General features: G+C 37.5%; 1 long non-coding RNA gene across 1 annotated transcript; it reads left to right on the plus strand.

Moving 5' to 3' along the window:
- The first annotated feature begins 1,420 nt into the window (after positions 1-1,420).
- Positions 1,421-2,118, plus strand: LOC113776195. Its single transcript, XR_003468983.1, has 3 exons — positions 1,421-1,490; positions 1,820-1,892; positions 2,015-2,118. It is a non-coding gene; the product is annotated as an uncharacterized LOC113776195 (long non-coding RNA).
- Positions 2,119-16,215: the final 14,097 nt, after the last annotated feature.

Raw genomic sequence — 16,215 nt, forward strand, 5'->3', positions numbered from 1 at the left:
TCATCCCAAAATCCAGAATTAATTAACTGAAAAACACACTTAAAACATAGAAAAGGAGATTAAAGCTTAAAAAGGGGTAAAAATGATTTATTTGCAGAAGTTTTGGGGCCATAATAGAATTTGGTAAAAGTTAAGGGGCCAAAATAGAATTTCCAAAAATGTTCATGCAGCTATGGGATCCTCGGTGACATATTTGCAATGCCAATCCAATGTCACCTCTAATATTGCGCCAAGTGTTCTATTATTATTTGCATTTTAATTTTCTAATAATTCAAATTGGTTTGGTTTAACACAAGTTTTCTTTACCCTCTAAACCTTTGAACCAATAGTAACCGACCGGTCTAATTCACATACCAATACTTTCATTATTGATTGCCTTCAAACTCTCCAATCCACTCCGATGAGGTCCACACTTCAATGTCGTCGGTGACATGATTCCTCCACCAGCTCCGCCATTCCACATAGCATCATCTTCCCTGCCGATTGCCTCACCGTCAAAGGCATCTTCACTGCTGATTGCCTCACCGTCAAAGCCCTTCTCTTTCGAGTTCTCCACTGGAGGCAATTTCATGTACTTCATGGCTGAGTTGTAGAAGGAGGAAGAAGATTGGATCAACTCCATCGGACGCTCAATTGTCCAGCGTTCCAGGTCCTTCCTCACGACAACGCCGTCTACAGAGCTCTCCTGTGCTCCAACTCTGGCCTCTGTAACTTTTCCTATTGCTGATTTCCTTCCCAGGTTCTTGTTCATTCTTTTTTGCCGTTTTCCTCATTTTTTTATGTGCCCATTTTCTTGCAGATGACCCTTTCGGCGATCCAAAGGTGATTGGTGACCCCTATTGCACGATTTTTGTGGGCCGTCTTTCCTACTCCACCACTGAAGAAACTCTTCGCCAGGTCCCTTTTTTTTAATTTAAGTTTCATTTTCTTGATTTTCACTTTGTTTTGTTGTTTTTTTGTTATGGCGTTTAATTTGAAAAATTACTTTTTTGAGCTTATCTGTTGAATTGGGGGATATGGGTTTTGTCTATTTCTTCAGGCAATGAGCAGATATGTGCCGAGTAAAGAACTTGAGATTAGTCAGACACATTGGTTAGTTACTAATTTATCCACTTATTTATGCTGTTCAGTTTTGTTTGGTCAACTTTAATTTCAATTGTATTTTCGGTTTTGAGTATTATTGTGTTATATTTTACTTGTCTGTTTATGATTTGTAAAGGAAGTTATAGTTTTTCTACAATTAAATGTGATGCACCCTAGCAACCGCCAATCGTTACAAGTATTTATGATGATATACTCGTGTCATCTCGGCCCGGAATTTTGTCTTTCTTTTCTTCAGTTGCTTGGAAGAAAGTAAGATGAAATGCTCCATTATTATAGCTATTTAATGTAGTCTGTCTTTACTCCTGGCAGCTGAATAGATTAATGAGGATTTCCTGAGCTATTGTCTTGAGTTCCAACTTTTTGCTGACTTCCTGCTAAATTTGCTGGTAATATTTGTCTTCCCTTTGCTGGGAATATGTTTCTGTTGTTTTATGGGTAGGTTGCTGGTCTGGATATGGAGCATCTTGTTATACGAACTGATGCTTGTTAATGTATGGTCGTTCTGTGACCAATCAGATATCTTATCATTATTTGCTTGTGTGGCCTGTGTTGGAATTTCAAGTAAATCATTTGAGAGAACTTATTGTTTTAAGTTTGGCTTATTTCTTATCGATTTTTTTTTTTCATTTTCTCTGTTTTGGATTATTGAGTAAGCATGAAGCGTCTTGGCAGATTTATTAATTGTGACTAAATTGGGTTTCTGGTTAATTGATAGATGAGAATATTTTCAACTAGATGACTTGGTTGAGCAGATCTTGTGCACCTCCAAAATTTTGAACTCATAGCAGGTGAAATGTTTTCATTCATTGCTTGGTACTCTTAGATGGTAGACTAATCTATAGGGTTAAACTCTCTGTATATGAGGTTTCTGTGACACTTTATTTTTTCTTAATATCTGTGTTGTTGACAGCTTGAGAATTGCCGCAGGATATTTGGTTGTCTATTCTTCAGTGCCTTATGTTCATACCTGTTCATCATATCCGATTGTTGATAGCAGCAGTTAAACAAATACTGGTGCGTAGCTATACTGCCAATGCTCTGTAAATATTGTGTAAGGAAGCTAATGCTACTCTTCCTTCTTGTCCCTTTTATCCTATGTATTGCTTATTCCTTAGTTACTAATTTATCCACTTATTTATGCTGTTCAGTTTTTTTTGGTCAACTTTAATTTCAATTCTATTTTCGGTTTTGAGTATTATTGTGTTATATTTTACTTGTCTGTTTATGATTTGTAAAGGAAATTATAGTTTTTCTACAATTAAATGTGATGCACCCTAGCAACCGCCAATCGTTACAAGTATTTATGATGATATACTTGTATCATCTCGGCCCGGAATTTTGTCTTTCTTTTCTTCAGTTGCTTGGAAGAAAGTAAGATGAAATGCTCCATTATTATAGCTTTGTCGTGCAGCAAATCTTTTTGCGCACAGTTTGTTGCTTGTAGAAAGAAGGAAAGAAATAGAAGTGTACTTGGTTTTGAAATTGTAACACGTTAGGGAGATGTTACGTAGGTACTTGGTTTTGTAATGCAGTCTAGTATCAGTTGGTACTTGGTTTTCACTTAAACTAAACTAGAAGCTATTTATCTGCTACGTGTGATAATTTTTACTTGCAGGTTCCACTGTACAAATGCATTGCAATTCTTTCGGGCAAAACAAATCTTAGTCTTCCTATTCCTATACTGGTATGTCTGTCAAATATTTATCTTTCTGTCTTTGCTCTATATTATGGCACTCTACCTAATATCTTCATTGAAAATTCTTATTACTTAAAGGGAAAAAAATCTATGGATATATTTGACTTAATGGAGCTGACTGAACAACAGAGGATTCTGGGGGAGCTTGTGATAGAACGTTGTGAATTCAAGCGGCTACATGTCACCGCTGACACAATTACCGAGTGTGTAGTCATATTTCTTTTTGACTATGTGCTTTACTACATGCATTCACTCTGAAATTGGGAAAACAGATGGAAATTGGAAAGGAAATCATCCTACAACTAGTTTGTTGTCTTGAGTTTGTATTTTAAGTTGGATAATTTTTTAGGAAGTACTACTATGAGCTGTTGGTCTTGTTGACCTCAATGCTATTGGATAGACAACTTAATAGTTAGTGAACTGTGTACCTTCACCTTTCTGCAAATAGACCTGTACATTCTGGAGTTTGGGAAAAAGACAGAAAGTTGGTTTGCCAACATTTTTAAATGCTGTATGTTGTATGGTTTTCCTTTTCTAAACATATGTTTCTTTTCAAATGCAATTAACTTGCTACTAGACAAGTAATGTATGAATCTGAGGAATGAGTTCCCTCACAGGAGATGCTGCACTAATTTTCCGCGAGGAAAGATCTAAAGCACCATGAAGCAAATGTTGGAGACCTCTTAGTATGTCTTGCAAAACCTATTTCTCTAACTCTCTGATAAAACATCAAAACAAGCACAAAAGATCAGTTCCCAAATCCATATAGTAAAGCTGCCTCAAAGTAATATGAAACAGAGGAAACAGGGGATAACCATAATGAATATTGCACACAGAATATTCGACTAGGTACATATGGCCAATTGCATATGCCGGAATTTCTAATGCACCAAAGAGGCTGAATGGGTTCAACACCAATCCCTCTTTTGTTCACTCATTCAATCTATCTGTGGCTTCTGCATACCTCTTCATTGCAATCAGCTCCAACTTTTTGTCCCATAGTACAAGAGTTGTCATTCAATTCGAACTGATTTATTTTTGCTCCTCTGAAACCATGTAATTCTTGTGCCTATGGTTAGATTTGCATCACAAAAAAAAAATAAAATTGAACACTTAAATAAATGGATGAATACAAAAAGACGATAAATAATATTTTCTTAAACAAGTAATTATTCATGATCACAAAAGTAATAATTTACCTTGAGCAAGCCAGTCATGTTCATGGAACTGAAAGTGCATAGTTGGCCATAATTTTGTTGATACTGTAAAGATTCTATCATGCTCACCTAATTTGTATTTGCCTAAAAATAAAAATAAATAAGCACATTTATAAATAGCTTGATAGTGAATTATTTTATATACACATATGAATACATGATTCTGTTTAACATTCCAAAAGTATAACCTTTGAAGGTTCTATAGCCCTACAAAATTGCCGATTAAGAATATCAACATTACTTAAGCTGTATGTGATATCATTTTATTGCTGTTGCTATTCAACCAAAAAAAGAAAAAAAAAAGTTAGAACAATATATTGTTTGAAACATGTATAATACTTAATTGTCAGTCAACATATAATGTCAAATTATTACCTCCTGTAGTCCATGATGTTGTATACTGCATCCTGTAGATACAATATTTATAATATCTCCTACAGGCTAATAAAAAAAAAACAAAGATTAGAATCATAATATAAGAAAATATTGAATTGCAAAGATAGTAAAATTATAATGTAATAAAACCTCATCATGTGATGACGCTGGTAACTTCATAGTTACACTATTTTGCAAACTGTTTTTTGTTGATCTTCTTCTCTTAGTAGCCTTCTCTAGACTACTCCTCAGTCTCTTGCCTGAAATAGTTTTCGTCTTTCTTTTGATGCCCTTGATATTGATACCACTTGCATTAGTAGTATTATTTGTGGGGCTGGAAACTTTTGTTGCATTTGACATCTCATTGCTCAACCCCTCTTGATGTAACCTTGCATCAACCAAATCCAACATTTTCAAAAGGCCTTCTTTAGCAATTCTATAAGTTTCTTCTGCTTGTGCAGCTTTTGTGACCAATTGAGTATATAGTTTACACAAATCTCTATAACGCTTCATAAAAAGCACTTTCGGATCCAAATCATTATTGATATTGCAAGAATTATTGTCTCTAATATATCCTGCTTTTGCTTTGCTGGTCCATCTCTTTATTATGTATTGACTAGGGATCTTCATGATGTTTCTTACATTAAGAACTTTCAGAGAATGAGAGCATAAAATCCCAAAGAATTCAAACTTCCTGCAACTACATGAAATCTGATCACCTATTGCATCAAATCTAACCATATGATAGTTTTTTCTGCCTTTAGGAGTGATCTTATACTCTGTCACTGTTCCAACCTCACTGTAGGTGATTATACCATAATCATGAGATTTACTCCACTCAACTTCAAACCATTTGAATACTTCAGGAGTATAAACACTTGCAGCTTGTTTCAAAACATCAACATCAAATGGTAGTACTGGAGTACTCATATATGCTCTAAAGTCGGCTTGAAGTTCTTTATATCTATGATCATTAACTAACCTCTCAAAATGATTGAAAAACTCATGAAATTTATTCTTGTAGGTTACATACCTTTTTATCACACTATTCATGCTTTCGCTCCTTTGAGTTGTTGTCATATCTGCACAAAATGTTTTCCTTCCATACACCAATGCCCATTTTTCTCTAATTTCAAACATACGTTTTAACCAATCATTGTCTTCAAGACCATACTTCTTCAACATAGCATTCCATTCATATATAAAGTCTTCTTCTTCATCAAAATCATATACACATCTACTGAAATCATTCGCAAATTGTTTAAACTTTTCGAATACATGACTGAGATGAATAGCTGCATTTTGAAATATATGCCATATGCAAAGATGGTGACGTGTTTCAGGCCATGTAGAAATTAGTCCTTTAGCCATTGCTGCATCCTGATCCGTAAGTATAGTGTTTGGTTTTTTTCCTGACATGGCTCTCGCAAAAGTGTCAAACAACCACTCAAAAGTTGAAGCAGTTTCATCATATAATAAAGCAGCCCCAAATATTGCAGTCTGTTTATGATTATTCACTCCAACAAATAAAGCAAATGGACGGCCTTCATTATTCTTTCTGTACGTCGTGTCAAAACAAACAACATCTCCAAAACTTGCATAATCTACGAAACTTAAGATGTTGTTTGTTGGAGATGTTTGTAATCAAAAAACATCTTTTTGGACTTAAAAAGATAGTGATTGTGCTCAATGATCAATTGACATATACGAAACTTACCAGTTTGTCTATTATTAACCTTCATCTTTGCCGAACAATTAAATCGTGTTTCAGGACGAGGGGCTCTTACATTGAGATCTCTTTTATCCTTTCCTCGTTTTCCTTCAGCACTACAACAAAATACCCTATCCATGAGCTTACCATTGCTATCTTTGTGGAAGCTATTTCTTTTGATTCCAAAACCAACTTCCTTTGCATACGCTAAGTAAAAATTATAAGCATCTTCTTCACTCTCAAATTTCATACCCATCTTCGGAAGTAGTTCATGAGGAATCGATGCATGAATTTTGTTTACATCTTTTATTACATTTAAAACTGGTGGAGTGGAAACCTCATCATTGGTAATTTGATCTACCTTGTCAAAATCCAATCTGCGACAGGATGATACCTCAGTTTCCATAGAAGTCGTAGCATCCATATCCTGCAAACTTTCACACAAAGTCAATTGCAATACAATAAGTTTCATTGAATGATTATTTAAGTAAATATTTTCTCAATATCAAAAGTATTCGTACATATTAAATTATTTGTAAACAATAAACAATAATTCATGCTAAATCAATAAGAATAAAAACAAAAGTAAAAAAATAGTGCACATAAAAACGAGAAAAATGCCGAAGTCATGCTAGTCTCACTTCCTGTATTTTGTTTAAGATGTAGTTAAACTTTCTCTATCACTTGGTTGAAATCACGGTTAAATTAGTCAAAATGTCCATAAACTTCATCTGGATAAAATTTTAAAAACACATTCCATTATGCTTCCCTCTTTGAGAAAATTTATTCTTAGACAAAATACAGGAAGTGAGACTAGCTGCTGCAAAATTCAATTATATTTATGTCAAGTTAGAACTTTTGTTACACAGTTCTTCTATGGGAGTTCTTTACTCAACCTTTCCACCATTATTCTAAATCCAATGATTTCTGCAGTTTCACCAAAATTCGAAATTCATCCTCCCATATGCGACTGCAACCTCCAACTAATAAATATTTACTTATAGTTACATGATTACATCTTTATGGACCCTCTAATCAGTTATCTGTTTGAGCTCTTTTCGATATCATCAATAAGCCAAATATCTAATACATTAAGCATTAATTTCAAAGATAAAATAAGACTAAATAGGTGCATTTTCTGAAAAAGCCCCACATAATTTGACGAATCCATAGCTTAGAAAAGAAAGATGTAATAGTTAATTCTTGTATGCGAGTTTATGGATAGAAAAAACAATGATCAGAAAACAGGTAAAAAAGAACATGGAATGAAAAAAACCTAGAACATCAAACATTAACAGGCATTTTACATTGAGATACACAAGAAATAGAGGTGCATAACATTCAATGGTAAGTAAGTTATAATAATTTAAATAACGATGATAAATCCAGTAGTATGAAATGCGGGTTCAAGACTAACCTGGGTCGTGAGCAAATGGTGAAAGAAAAAAAAGAAGTTGTATTTACTTTATGCTGTAAAATTGTTGACTCGCATTTTTCATGCTTGCATTAGATGATCTCAATTTCTATGAACTTGGGATCCGACAATGAAAAAGTTGTATCATCATATTCGGGATCCAAGAAAACTCACATATGAAAACTACGAGGACAAAACATAGTAGTGTTTTTTGATATGATTACGAATAACCCATAAATTAATGGTGTGATTAACACAAAATAGTGCACATAAATTACCTAGAATTGTTGATGTTCACTCCGGCAACCGTTCTTGACAACAATATGGTGTAGAATCTCGTTTAGGGTTTGGAGGCAATTTTGTTTAGGGTTTTCTGTGGTTAACTCAAAAGTATTGGTATATGAATTAGACCGGTCGGTTACTTTTGGTTCAAAGGTTTAGAGGGTAAAGAAAACTTGTGTTAAACCAAACCAATTTGAATTATTAGAAAATTAAAATACAAATAATAATAGAACACTTGGCGCAATATTAGAGGTGGCATTAGATTGGCATTGCAAATATGTCACCGAGGATCCCAAGTGGTCGAAGCCTTCATTTTCTTCGCTAGTTTCATTCTTATTCTTGTTGGGTTTCATGTAGCCAATTCGCATAGCCAAAAACTAAAAGTTCAGACTCAATACATGGACACATGTGACCCAAGATTCATCAAACAAAGTCTAATACAACATTTCACTAAAAAATCCTATCTAATAATCCACAAAATGAGTAGGAAAATTGCTGAAAAATGAGAAAAAGAAGAAAGAATAGAAACGGAAGAAACATGCTCTGCAAAAACATCTTGGTGACTTTGATGCGAATACAAGTTTAAATGAAGCAAGAGAGGGTGAAATACTTCACCTTTAACAACTTAGAGGGTCAAAATCGCGTGTCAAACTTCGAGGAAGGAGACTCCAAGATTTGTCGCAGGAGACGCAAGAATTCCGAACCCAGCAACTTCAAGCCCTGATTCAATGTGGTAAAGATGTTCTTTTCAGGAAATTTTCTAAATAAAAGTTCTTCTTCTAAGATCGTAGATGATGTAGCAAGATAAATCTCTCAAAAGGAGTTGTAACGAAGGAGAAAACTAAGCTTGAAGGTTGCTAATCGGCCAACCTGGTCAAGCGAAAATTTTCCAAAAATTTTGCTCTTTTTCCCTTATTTTGCTTTCTGTTTTTTTCTCTTTTTTTGCTGATTTTCACTCCCCCGCCGCTCTCACTCTTCCTCTCTGTTTAGGGCTGCATTTGAAGCTTTTTATAGGGACCAAAAATCCTCCAAAACCTAGGATCAAAGGTGGAGGTTTTTGCTACATTTTTCTGGCCAAAATTTGGGCTCTTAGATGGCTTTTGTCCTAGGATTTTCTTGGTGTTTGGATTAAAGCCAGGTGGATTGGTACTAGAATGATCCAATGGAGCGAAAAAATGAAAAAAAAAAGGGTGAAAATGGGAGGAAATGGAGCTGCATCTTCCTTGTACTATCCTCCATGGCTTTTGGTACTAAGCCATGGGAAAGGATTGGCGCACGTGCAATGTATGCACGCGTGGGGAAGGAAAATTTTTTTTTTTTTTTTTACAAAACTGATTTTGAAATAATTAAAAATTTTAACTAAAATGAACAAAAATAGGAATAAAATAAAGAAAATAAAATGATAAAATTTTGGTGTCTACAACGGCTAAGGGAGAAACGGCTCAAAGATACATAAGAAAGAAATTGAAGCAAGTAGTGGAAGCATGTATGATTAGCTTTTCTCAATCACAGGTAAATACAACTCCAAAGATTCTAGAACCTCCTTAGCAATTACCCAAGCATATATATAGTGAGCCCAAGCAATTACCCCCTGAAAAACCATTTGACCATCAAATTCCTTTAAAAGCAGATGCAAAACCCTTCGAATTGGCCCCTTATAGATATCCTCATTTCCAAAAAGCAGAAATAGAAAAACAAGTTAAAGACATGTTGCACAGTGGCATTATTCAACCCAGTCATAGTCTATTTGCTTTCCCTGTCTTATTAGTTAAAAAGAAAGATGGAAATTGGAGGTTTTGCATAGATTATAGACAGTTCAATTCCCTAACTATGATAGATAAATTTCCCATTCCTATCATTGATGATATACTAGATGAACTCTATAGGGCCAAAGTCTTTTTCAAAATTGATCTGAGATCTGGTTACCACTAGATTTGCATGAATCCTATAGACATTCCTAAAACTGCCTTCAGAACTCATTGTAGCCTATATGAATTTTTGGTAATGCCATTTGGGTTCACCAATGCTCCAGCTACATTCCAAACTCTCATGAATATAGTTTTTGAACCTTTTCTCAGAAAATTTGTCCTAGTTTTTATTTTATGACATTCTCATTTATAGTCCAGACATGGAAACCCACATTATCTACCTTAGGCAAGTGTTGGAAACCTTGAGATCTCATACCTTTTTTGCTAAGGTCTCTAAGTGTTCCTTTGGACAAAATTAAATAGAATATTTGGGGCATGCGGTTACTAGTGAAAGCGTAAGAGCTGATTCATCAAAAGTGGAATGCATGCTAAAATGGCCAGAACCTACTGATGTGAAAGCATTAAGAAGTTTCCTAGACTTGACTGGGTAATACAGAAGATTTGTCAAGAACTATGGGTCTATTGTAAAACCTCTCACTGATCTTTTGAAGAAGAATGAATTTGTTTGGAATGAAAGAGCTAGATCTGCATTTGGTGAGCTGAAGTATGCCATAAGCCACACACTAGTGCTTGCATTGCCAGATTTCTCAAAACCTTTCATTTTGGAGACAGATGCTAGTAACATAACCATTGGAGCTGTCCTTATGCAACAAGGGCAACCCATAGCTTATATGAGCCAAGCACTGGGGATAAGGAATCAAACATTGTTTGTTTATGAAAAAGAATTGTTAGCATTGATTGTTGCTGTCACAAATGGAGACATTACTTGCTAGGGTCTCACTTCATTATTAAGACCGCTCATCACAGCCTAAAATACTTGTTGGAGTAGAAAATTTCGACTCCTCTGCAGCAAAAGTGGTTGTCTAAGTTGATGGGATTTGACTATGAAATGCAGTTCAAACAAGAGAAAGAGAACCTAGTTGCAGATGCCTTTTCCAGAATAGGGGAAGACACAAGAAATCAGTGTCATATCCATTGCTAAACCAGCTTGGTTAACTAATATAATTGAGAGTTATGAGGGTAATCCAATAGCTAAGGAGCTGGTTACTGCATTAGTTATAAATGGGCAAGAAATAACAGAATACTCATACAATAATGGAATTATCAGACACAAAGGGAGAGTCTATGTGGGGCAGTGACAGAACTCAGACAACATATTATTGCCTGTATGCATGCATCAGCAATTAGGGGGCATTCAGGTAATCTGGGGACTTATTAGAGAATTAAGACCTATTTTTCTAGTCTGGCTTGAAGAAAGAGGTGGAGAACTTTGTGCAGAGTTGTTTTTTTTTTTTTTTTTTGTCAAATATCAACTTCAATATATGTAGGTAAAGGTTACAAATTAGTCTGCACAGCAGATTTACAAAAGTCTGGCAACTGCCAGGAAGTCATTGTGAGCTTCTTTGTTAAGCCACACAGGGAAGGATTGCTTCCACCTAGTTTCTTGTACCAAGCTAACTGCTAACTTAGCTAACCTGTGACTACACAGGTTCATTTCTCTCCTAATGTGAAAGAAGGAGCATTTCCAGAATGATCGACTCAGTTGCCTTATGTCTTCAATTAGCATGTCCAGTGAGTTTAGGCCCTGACATCCTATATTGATCCTGTCCACTACAGCTTTGCAGTCAGAGAGAATCAGTAGGGATGTCATGTTCTCCTCTATGGCCTTGCTCAAGGCTGTTCTAATAGCCATAGCCTCCAGTTCTGCAGCATCTCTAGCTCCTGAGTGTGGGATGGACCAAGTTGCCAGAATCTTTCCATTGTTATCTTTAGCTATGATTCCCACTCCAGCTTTCGTTCTTGCCTGGTTCATTCCCGCATCCGTGTACATAATGGAGCTATGCTGTTCCATTAGACCAATTAACATGCTCCTCCTGTCATCTAGGTGGGGCCTGAATTCCCTGTCCCTCTCAGTCCGCCTACCTTCATCCTCATATTCTAACCATTCATCCATTGCTTTTTTGTTTATCTGGTGTCCCTCTGTTGATGCCTGGTTAAAATTTCCTTCATTTCTTGCCTTCCAAATTTGCCAGAGGAAGTTTGCTGTAATTTCAATGTGTTTAGTTCCCTCTTCCCTTGATCTGGCTCCCTGCATATGTTCCCACCATCTCCAAAAGTTCCATGTATAGTCTTGAATGCCGTCCCATGCAACAGGGAATATTGCCCAGGCCATCTCTCTGGCTTTGCAATGAAGTAATGCATGTTCAATAGTTTCTTGCTCTTTCCCACAGCACTTGCAAGTCGGATCACCCTTGCCCGTCCTTCTAAAGATTTCCTCATTAGTTGGAAGGATGCAATGGAGACATTTCCACAAAAAGTGCTTAATTTTGTGTTTGATGTTTAGTCCCCAAAACTGGTTCCATACCTTAGAACGTTCTTTGTTTGTGCTGGAGTTAACATGCGCCTTATTCTTCTCATTGGTCTCTTTGATTCGCTCTTTGACCCTAGCATAACCAGATTTAGTAGAATAGCAGCCATTTGCTGTATATTTCCATTTGAACCTATCCTTTTTGTGGAATATACTGAGAGGAATTGACATGATTGCCTCTGCCTCCTCCTTTGCGAAAAGTCCTTGAATAATGTCCTTGTTCCATTGCCTCCCTTTAATCAGATTGCTAACCTTGGTCAGTTGGTAGCCATTTGGTTTGGGAGTAGAGACTCTTCCACTTTTTGACCCCTCTACCCATCTGTCTTCCCAGATTTCGACCGTGGATCAATCCCCAATTTGCTTCCACATCCCACTTTCCAACATCTCTAATGAGCTATGCAAACTTTGCCAAATCCAGGATGCCCCAGCCTTTACCTTAGACTCAAAGATATTTGAGTTAGGGAAGTACCTGCTTTTCATGACTTTGCTAACTAACAAGTTGGGCCATGTAAGGATTCGCCAAACTTGTTTGGCTAGCAAAGCTTCATTGTAGCATAACAGGTCCCTAAACCCAAGCCCACCATTCTCCTTCCTCTCGGCTATATCAGTCCACTTCTTCCAATGCATCCTTTTTTCCCCTTCATCATTTCCCCACCAGAATCTGGCCATTAACCCACTTAGCTCTTTACACAAGCTTTTGGATAATCTGAACACAGACATGGCATAAGATGGGAGAGCAGTAGCCACTGCTTTTATCAAGACCTCTTTCCCTGCATTACTTAAGAGTTTCCCTTTCCAACTCTGGGTTTTAGTCATCATATTTTCTTTAATAAACCTGAACACACTGTTTTTGGTCCTTCCAACAACTAAGGGTAACCCCAGATACTTCCCTTGTGTAACCTGTTGGATTCCACCTAACCTTTGTAATACCTCCTCTTGCTCTCTGCTGCCTGTATTTTTACTGAAGAAGATCGCAGACTTGTTGATGTTGATTTGTTGCCCTGATGCTTTCCCATAGGCCTCTAGTATTGCTTTTATATTTCCTGCTTCATCACCATTAGCTTTACAAAAGATAAGTGAGTCGTCAGCAAAAAAAAGATGAGAAACTTTGGGGCCTTGTCTTGCAATCTTGACTCCTGTGATTTGTTTGTTACTGACAGCTTTGTTAAGAAGGTTAGAGAGCCCTTCAGCACAAAACAAAAAAAGATACGGAGATAGGGGATCTCCCTGCCTAATCCCTCTCGAAGGCCTAACATACCCTCTCTTAACACCATTAACATTAAAGGAGTAAGACACCGAGGACAGACAACCATGCATCCATCTAATCCACAGAGGGGCAAATCCCATCTTACAAAGTATGGCATAAAGAAAATTCCATTCTACTCTATCATATGCTTTGGAGAGATCAAGTTTAATGGCCATGTACCCCTCTTTCCCCTCTCTTTTTGACTTCAGCCAGTGCATGTATTCATGTGCTACCATGACATTGTCCAGGATTTGCCTATTTGGGACAAAAGCAGCTTGGGAGTAACTAATGCAGGAGTTAAGACAAGGTTTGAGTCTGTTCACCAAAACCTTAGAGATGATTTTGTAAAAAACATTACACAGACTAATAGGCCTAAAGTGAACCAGGTTGAGGGGGTTGTCTATTTTAGGAATAAGGGTGACTAGGGTCTCATTGATAGCTTTCGGAAGGCCACCAGTGTGAAAAAAGCTTCGAATAACATTCACTACATCTATTTTAATAATATCCCAATATCTTTGAAAGAAAATTGGAGACATACCGTCTGGCCCAGGAGATTTGTTGGAGTGCATGGAGAACACAGCACTCCTGATTTCCTTCTCAGTGACAGGTCTGGTAAGTTGCAGGTTCATCTGCTCAGTGATAGTCTTAGGAATACCATTTAATATCTCATCAAATTCTGATGGCTTCGAGGATGTGAACAACTTGCTGTAAAATTGAGCAATTTCCTCCCCAATCTCATCCTCAGTTGCACACCATCCTCCCTGTTCCTTCTCCAGTCTGGAAATTCTGTTCCTTTTCCTTCTACCCTTCACGACAGCATGAAAATAGGCTGTGTTCTTGTCCCCATTTTGAAGCCAATTGATTATTGCCCTTTGGTTCCAATAAAGTTCCTCTTGCTTGTAGGCATCAGACAATTGTTTCCTAAGCATCCTAATGGTTTCTTTATTATCACTACCATGTCTGGTCCTCAAAGCTTGAATCTCTTCTTTGATCTTTTTGATTTCTATCCTGCTATTTAACCTCAACGTTCTGCTCCAAGCTGAGAGGGACATCCTACATTGCTTTATCTTCCTGCTGATTCGCATACCTCTGGACCCCACTTGATTTTTGCCCCACGCCTCTTGGATTAAGCCTTCTACTTCCCTAAATTGTAGCCATCTGGGATCAAAGTGAAATCTCCTTTTTGGCTTCCTAATTCTAGGTTCTGTCTCCAGCAGTCAGAGGCTTCAACCTCAATATGAGTTACTCTTGCATCTTTAAAAACCTCACACCAATCAGCACTTGCAAGAGCTCTGTCCAATCTCTGTTTAATTTCGCCCTCACCCTCCCACAGGTTACTCCAAGTCCAAGGTAGACCCTCAAACCCAACATCCAGGAGCTCATTTTTATTGATGAAGGCTTTGAAATCAGAGAAGGTCCAATTAGGTCGTATTCTGCCCCCCCCATTTTTCATCATTGGAAATAATATCATTAAAATCACCCATTAAAATTTTGTTTTTACCCCAAAAAGTGTTCCTACTACACAAACAATCCCATTGCTTTTTTCGAATTTTATCGTCAGTGCTAGCATAAACGAAGATGCACCACAAGTTATCAGGTTCATTGTCATCCTTCACCAGGAGTTCAATGGTAAAAGGGGTAGATAAAACATTCAAAACCTTTGTGGTATTTTTCCAAAAAACAGCAAGCCCACCAGCTTTGCCAACAGGTTCTACTAAGGCCATTTCCTCATACCCAATTTTCCTTTTAAAACCGTTCAAAAACTTTTTTTGATTTTTCGTTTCACATAAAAAAATAATGTTAGGGGAGTGAAGGTGAATTACCTCCTTAAGACAGGGAATAGTCAAGGAGCTCCCTGCCCCTCGACAATTCCACGCCGCAACTATCATGTGGACTCGGGAGACCAATTAAGGCTGGCCTCCATGACCTCAGTATTTGGTACCCGTTCGTATCCTTGCGTCCGTCTGGTTCTCTTTGCCAAGCCCCCATCAATTTGCATATGGTTGGCTTCCTCCTCCTCCTCCTCTGGTGATCTCCTCTTTGCAGCTACAGTTGTAGTGTCAACGTTCATGTCCATTTCTGAAAGAGGGAACCTGCATAGCTGACCTTGTTGCCCTTTGCCATCTTTCCTGGCTACCTTAATCTGCCTCCTCCCTTTATTTCCCATCGCCCTTCCTGCTGGGATTATGCTGTTTGCACTTTGGATTGCAGCTGACTGATCTCCGATAGAATGCCCGACATCGGTGGTGTTTCCTCCTCCCTTGTTAGTTTCAAACGAAATGTCCATCTTATCCTTCATGTCCTGTTTGCAGTCCTGTTTATACCGGGGGCTTGTTGGAGTCAATTTACAATTTGGGCTTATATTACTTTTGACTTCCCCTTGGGCCCACTTGCCTCCTTCCAGTTCTATTGGGTTTTCAGAAATGGCCTTGCGCACCTTTTTTTCCCCCCCGCCCAAGTTTGAATTTTGATCGCGGGTTTTCTGATCCCGCTCATTGCCTGACAAGACTAAGTCATCTTCCCTCTCATTCCTGGCAATCTTCAGTCCGTCAATGGCAGTTCTACTGGAATCCAGACCTCTTGCCTGGTTAACTAAGTATTCTCCTTCGAACAGTAATTTCTGTGCAACCGCATTCATCGGTTCCTTTGGATCTCTAGGGAACTCTGATCTGTGTTCTGTTCTCTTTTTAGGTGATGCACCCTTGGCTTGAGCTCTCATCCAAGGACCAAATTGAGGTTTGGAACTGCTCCTAATTGTCCCTGACTTGTGCCTACATGATTTGTCACTGTGCCCAATTACTCCGCATCCATAGCAGAAATCCGGGCACTTTTCGTACCTGAATTCCACCCAGATGCTCTGGCCACCTAATTTCA

The sequence above is a fragment of the Coffea eugenioides genome, chromosome 6 (assembly GCF_003713205.1).
Source record: "Coffea eugenioides isolate CCC68of chromosome 6, Ceug_1.0, whole genome shotgun sequence".
Classification (NCBI taxonomy): domain Eukaryota; kingdom Viridiplantae; phylum Streptophyta; class Magnoliopsida; order Gentianales; family Rubiaceae; genus Coffea; species Coffea eugenioides.